General features: G+C 36.8%; 1 protein-coding gene across 3 annotated transcripts in view; it reads left to right on the top strand.

Moving 5' to 3' along the window:
• The first annotated feature begins 219 nt into the window (after positions 1 to 219).
• Positions 220 to 6,594, top strand: part of plppr1 (phospholipid phosphatase related 1) — a 78,017-nt gene continuing 71,642 nt past the window's right edge. Inside the window, exon 1 of one of the 3 annotated variants that reach the window (XM_055209220.2) lies at positions 220 to 465. The gene's annotated coding sequence lies outside the window, so the exon portion shown is untranslated. Of the gene's footprint in view, positions 466 to 800; positions 997 to 6,594 lie in introns of those variants that run through there. The other 2 variants (XM_073873982.1, XM_055209218.2) reach the window with 2 other exon arrangements.

Here is a 6,594-nt window from a genome sequence, read left to right as displayed (position 1 = left end):
CACACACACACACAAAGAGAGAGAGAGAGAGAGAGAGAGAGAGAGAGAGAGAGAGAGAGAGAGAGAGAGAGAGAGCAACATGCACTCGCCGCATTCCTCCAGTCCTTTTGTCCAAACTGCATATAATTAAACGCCTGACAGCACATCCTCGCCGCAAACAGATGCGTGTGTAGCGCTTGCCATGACAAATTATCATCTACTTCTGAATGAAACCCTATTCTCTGCTGCAGGCATTAACACTGGCGTTCCGTCTGCGCTGTTTTTATTTGTTTACCTACAGTATTGTATACATCGCGCCCGATATTTAATTGTTCTTCTTTTACAATCTCGGTTACGCTACACTACTGTATGCCAGCTTCACCAAGAGCGTCTGCGCTCTCTTATCCCCTTTTCTAATTAATAATTCAGGAGCAAACGAAAATGTAGTCAGCTGCACTGGTGGTGGTGACCAGTCGAAGTCTCACGGTAAGCTCGTGTACATATTGGTTTTGGAAAACCAACGGGGGTTCCTGCTCTATGCATGAGCGAACGTCTTTTTTAATGTTTCGATCGAATTTCAATTGATTCGTAAAGCAATTATTTTAAGTATTTGGTTTGATAATATACATTGTTGCTTAGATTGAAAAAAAAACCATTCGCATTCCCAATACTTGTAATGTGAAATTACGAATACTACTACTGCAAAGGCGTATATTATGAATATTAAATATACAGTTCATCTTACTGGGCGAGGAGCGCGTTGCGTCATTAATATTCATGAGTGATGCCTTTGCCATAGTTGGTCGATTCTCGGCCCCGCCCCCCACTCGTCTCAGCATCAGCGTGTGTGTGAACTCCTGTAGCATTCACGATCGCCTCTAATCGCTTATCTTCAATCAAACATCGAACCCGGCGTCAATGTAACGCCATGAAAACACAAAATATGGAGTAGCGGTTATCTGCATCCACGTTAATCGTTGATGGATTAATACGGGAATAATACACATCAATCGCGCGGTAAGTTGTTAGAGGAGGTCGGAGGGGTGAAACGATGAAGCATGTGGTAGTTGCAACCTGCTATTGTCTCGTGCGTCCAGTGATCATGTGCATCCATTTAAAATTGTTGACAGGGAAACGGCAAAATTTTTTGAGATGCAGAATTATTTATATTTTATATTAAATAAGCATAAACATTTAGCAATCCCTTAATAGTAAACCATCTAGTACTTGGGACAGCTGGCATATCTACATGTTGGAAACAAGTGTTCTCGTGGATTGCCTCTATAATGATGGACACTTGTCCTCGTGGCTTTACGTGACAGTGGTGCATTTGCATCTTACACTACAGGGAGAAGTTCCAATGAGAAATTATACGATGAGTCTTTTTACGCGAAATAACAACCAGCACTGTGGTCAGATGGATTTGAAATAAATATGTGGTTTGTCGTGCAATCATTTCATATGGGAATTATGCTGGGCTGACAGATACAACTCTTGTGAATGAATATTTATATTAATATGACGTTGCATTGAACGATATAAATATCTTGATGAAAATGCATAAATTGTTACTTACCTAATCTTAATGACTATTTTGGAATTTGATGTAGCCTTTGAAAAGGAAATCTATACTGTAATCTATAGCCTACAGAAGAGATGAACTGATCCCAAGATCGGAATCCCTCAAGTTAGTTGGCTAGACATTGCAATGCTTGTTTAAAGGATGGTTCTTGTTGCTATGGTTTCCCAAAACCTACTTTTGTTTGTCAGTGTAAGAAAAATGAGTTTAATGTAAACAGATAACTATTATTGTGTGGAATTTTATGGCAATGCTTGCCTAAAGTATTGCTATGTTTAGAAATTAATATTAACCAAGAAAAAAAACTGTTAAAGTGTTGTTCATTGTTATTTTCTTTCAAAAAGTATCTTAGTGTATACAACTTTATTATTAATAAAACTTATTTACAGTGGCGGAGCCAGAGGGGTGTCCAGGGTGGCACTGGACACCCTTGACATGTCACTGGCCACCCCGTGTGCCACCCCAAATTAAATGCGCTTCTTTCACTTAATCGTTTATTTTCGACGTGCGGCAGCGCAGCACATTGTTAAAAACAAACATTATGAATATTAACCCTCCCTGCGGTCGCGGCGCAAACTCTTTATTTTTCAATCACTGCGCAAAGAGACTTGGATTACTCTGCTGATTTTGGACATAGAGATATGATTTATACATCATTTAAAACGTTCAAGTGACATTTTTCTGTGTGTCTATAAAACTGAATGTTGTGCTTTTCACCAAATTAAGAAAATATACATAATCAATGCGTGTTCTGTTATCTCTCCATCAGTGACGTCTTTTCAAAAACGCGTCAGAAAAATTACTGTAACTTAACGAATACTTTTCATACCATCAGAAGATACATGTCATGTCTACATAATGCTTGGAATCTTTAAAATGATGTAAGTGAAGTCGTACATTTTGCTAATACTACATGATTTATTTTCACCGTATATGCTGGAAGTGTGGTAATTGTCTTGTGGACTGAACAAAGTCTAAGATTGCCAATTCTTTTTACAACAAAACCCAGCACCATGTTTTCATTCTTGACGTGATCTTTATAGGCTACTGTATAATTGTTAATTCGGCTGGATTGCCACATTGAACTTGAAAGCGCGACGCGCATATCCGATAGTGCGCGTGTACAGCCAGAGCTTAAACGACTTCATATTCGCGTCTTTTTGGCTTAAACGGAGAAGTGCTCATATGTCAAAATAGCTGTCTTGGTAATTTTCATACTAAACATTTGGTTTCTGTACGTCTTAAACGAATAAACATTTTATTGCATTCGGTCTTAGCCTAACCTGTTGAAGTCTCTCTGTCATTAAAGTTAATTAAATATCAAAAGAAAAAAGAAAACTTTTGCATCTTCTGTATCTTCGTAAATAAAGATTAATGCAAACATCCTTTGTGTTGAGCTCTGCTATTTGAAGTAAGTTTAAGGTTTATCATGGAGTTTAGATTTCCTGATCTTTTGCTTCATTAAAGGCATAGTTCACAAAATGAAAATTTTTACATCCTTATGTTGTTCTAAACCTGTACGAATTTCTTTTTTCTTATGAACACAAAAGAAGATATTTTGATAAATGATGGTATGCACACAGCTGTTAACCTTTGACTTCCACAGTAGGAATAAAAACAACATAATGGAATTCAATGGATATACCATTAATTGTGTGCTTACCATCATTTATCAAAATATCTTCTTTTGTGTTTATTAAAATAAAATACAGGTTTAAAACAACATAAGGGTGAGTAAATGATGACAGAATTTTCATTTTTGGGTGAATCCCTTTAACAGACAGTAAATCAGATGTAAGAAATACAGTAGAAAGATTTAAAATTCACCCTTATTATGTTTACATCTAATGCGATCAAAAGATTCATTTATGCTTTCTTGATACATGGTTACATGTCATTTTCTTTCATGGTCTGTGGACTCCTAAAAGTAGCTTTGGCCACCCCCTGGCTACCTCATTAAAAAAATTCTAGTTCCGCCACTGCTTATTTATAGTTTATTTTTGTATATACAAATCTTTTATTGGTCTTAAAACAGCATTCCTGTCAAACAAACATAGTCTTACAATGTACATTTCCCCAACCATTAAATACCAAAAATCAGAGGAACATGGGTTGGTAAAAATGTTGGGCAATCCCCAACACTATCCCTCATCTTCACCCCAGAGTCCAATAGTTTGATAAAAATGTTGTTTTAGCACCAATAAAGTTGCATATCCAATAATTGTGCAGGGCTTGATGGGATAGCTCATCTGAGACTGGGAAAAGTCTACAGAGGGACTCATTTACAGACACCTGTTCATATGCAGGGAAACATGGCTAATGAATGCATGTTAAACTGATGAGGGGGGGCTGATGAGAATAACGATACTAATACCAATATATTGGCTGATATTTGTATATATTAGGTAAGGCTGCCACTAATAACTATTTTTATAACAACTAATCTATCGACTAATTTATCGATTAATCAGTTATTCTAAACAAATAATTTACCACCAAAAATCAACAAACATCCAATCAAACATTTCTAAATCCTAATGTTTTTTTTTAACGTGGCATACTCTTTATATTGTATATAAATACTATTTATTTAACTGTATATATATTTGTCTTTGTAATGTATTGTCATTCATTATGTCATTTATGCCATCAGACAAGGAAATGTCCTTAAAACGCTAGGCAAAAGAGAGAACAATGACAAATTTAATGTGCCTTCCATAGACGCTGTATAAAGCCAAAGGTATACTAGGGACGTCCGTGTATGCGCGCCATCCGCATGAGGTAATTTTCACCATCAAGAGGTCCGCGGTCGTCCATGCGCGTACAGTCCGCTTACAACAGCGCATGTGTGTGAAAATATTTAGACAGGACACTCCACTACAAACAATTATACAAAGGAAATAGACAGCATTTGCACACACACACTATTGTTTTCTTCTTTAATTTTCACGCTCCTTATGATCATGTCATAAACAAACACAGTCTTCCAAAAAAAAATTCGCTGCACAAAAGGCCGTCAAGTGCATCTCGGAGAATAGCATGTTCGCAGTGTGATGTGCGCCACTCGGCCGAAATGAGATAAAGACGTGGTTCGTCATGTCTGGAGGTTAGCCAGTTGATAAAACACGTGTCCGTGAGAATTGTAAGTGGACTTATGTTTTGGGTTTATTTATTTATTGTATTAGTTTGTTCTTGCAAATTTAAAGTAAGTTAGCTGGTGATTTTGTTGTTTGAGGAACCTGCTAGCTAGGTTTTACGTGCCTGTTGATTAGATTAGGAGTGTGACGGTTATTATATAGCACATTAACTTCTAGTTGTCTTGCTGTTAATTTTAAATAAACGCAGAGCAAGTAGCTAGTCAGTGTCTGCTCGTTTGTCAGTTGTCCTATAACAGACGAACATCGCAACGTGCAAAATACCCCCCCACCCGGACGGTTATGTTATGAACCGTCATATTTGACTCGCGTCATAACCGTCTGAATTCTGAAACCGGCACTCCCCTAGATTAGATCAAATTGTTAAGCGCTTTTGCTCACATTATGTGCATTATTTACATGCTACAGTAGTTACACATTTCTTTAATTGTAATGTAATTAAATAATCAGTTTTTAAAATTTTTCGCTATTTATCATCGTTCGCCAGACGTTCTACAACATCTGCTTTCGTTTGTGTTTATTAACCCTTTAGTTTCACTTTATAACGTAGCTATTTCTGTTAGAGGTAAAAACAATAAATTCATTAATAATCTAGTATGTGTTCATTTTCTGTCATAGTTTCTTCAAAATTAAGTTTTATTTGAGTGTTTTAAATAAAAATATTTTATTTTTCATCATGATGCGTACGCCCCTTTGATTGCAACGCCCCTGGCACCAAGCATACACAACAAGCAAGTTCTTTTTTTTTTTGTGGGTTAACCCTCTGGGGTCCGACCATTTTGCGACACTGTCAGAGGTTCTGACATGCTCTTACATTTGGTCTTTTTTCAGTTGCTTTAAAACATAATAATGGCAAGTGTCTCATACCACTGCGTTCAGCACAATCTGGGCTACAATATTATATGAGCTACATGTATGTACATGTTTGTATATTTGAGAAAATAATGTGGTTTTTAAAAAAGCTAAATTTTTAGCTCACTGATATAAGTCCACTAACCCATACTAAACATGTTTTCACAAGACTTCTAAACAGAATCTAGTAGTCTAGAGTTTTTTCTTTAAAATGATGTGAAAATCAATCTGCCTACTCATTTACATAAAACAATATATTGATTTAGAAATTGTAAGACACTTTTTGTTTAGAGGGGCCGTATGCGAGAAGGATTGTTTGACAGCTTAACAAACAAAAGACTCGTATAATGAGCTGCATAATGAGCCTTTAGGCAGGAATGTGAGAGGGAACTACAGTAAAAATGTGAGTACAAATGTATACATGTTTGTTTGTGGTTTATTAACAAGTTAACAATATAATCAAAATAGAAATGAAGGTCAGTGAGACATTTTCAGTTTATTTGGAAACAAACCCTATTCAAAAACTTGTATAAACTAAGAAACAACTGATAAACTACAGAGCTGTAAACTTCATGTGGCTCATGTTACCATATTACATTAGGGCTTTTCACACCTGAAATTGTTAACCCTGGGTTATTCTAAACCCAGGGTTAACGGAATCCTGGGTTATTTTTTTCATGTTTCACACTGTTCAAACTTAACCAGGGGTTAAGAGATAACCCTGGGTATTCATAATTTGACGTTTCACACTGTGCATTCCTAAACCCTGGGTCAGGAGTCTCCAACCCAGTTTCAACACACCTGTCTGTAATTATCAAGCCTTGATTAGCTCCTTCAGCTGTGTTTAATTAGGGTCATAACATTCTAACCCTGCTTCGTTTCACACTGCATGCGTTTGGCACCACAATGCGGGGTTAACACCACAAATGCGGTGCTAACCCTGCTCCAGAGCAGGGTTTCATAACCCTGGGTAAAAAGTGGTGCTAACACCGCTTTCAAATTACAGGTGTGAAACGCTCCTTAACCCAG

This window comes from Misgurnus anguillicaudatus, chromosome 12, assembly GCF_027580225.2.
Source record: "Misgurnus anguillicaudatus chromosome 12, ASM2758022v2, whole genome shotgun sequence".
In the NCBI taxonomy this organism is placed as follows: Eukaryota; Metazoa; Chordata; class Actinopteri; order Cypriniformes; family Cobitidae; genus Misgurnus; species Misgurnus anguillicaudatus.
This window is presented reverse-complemented; position numbering and strand designations above follow the sequence as displayed.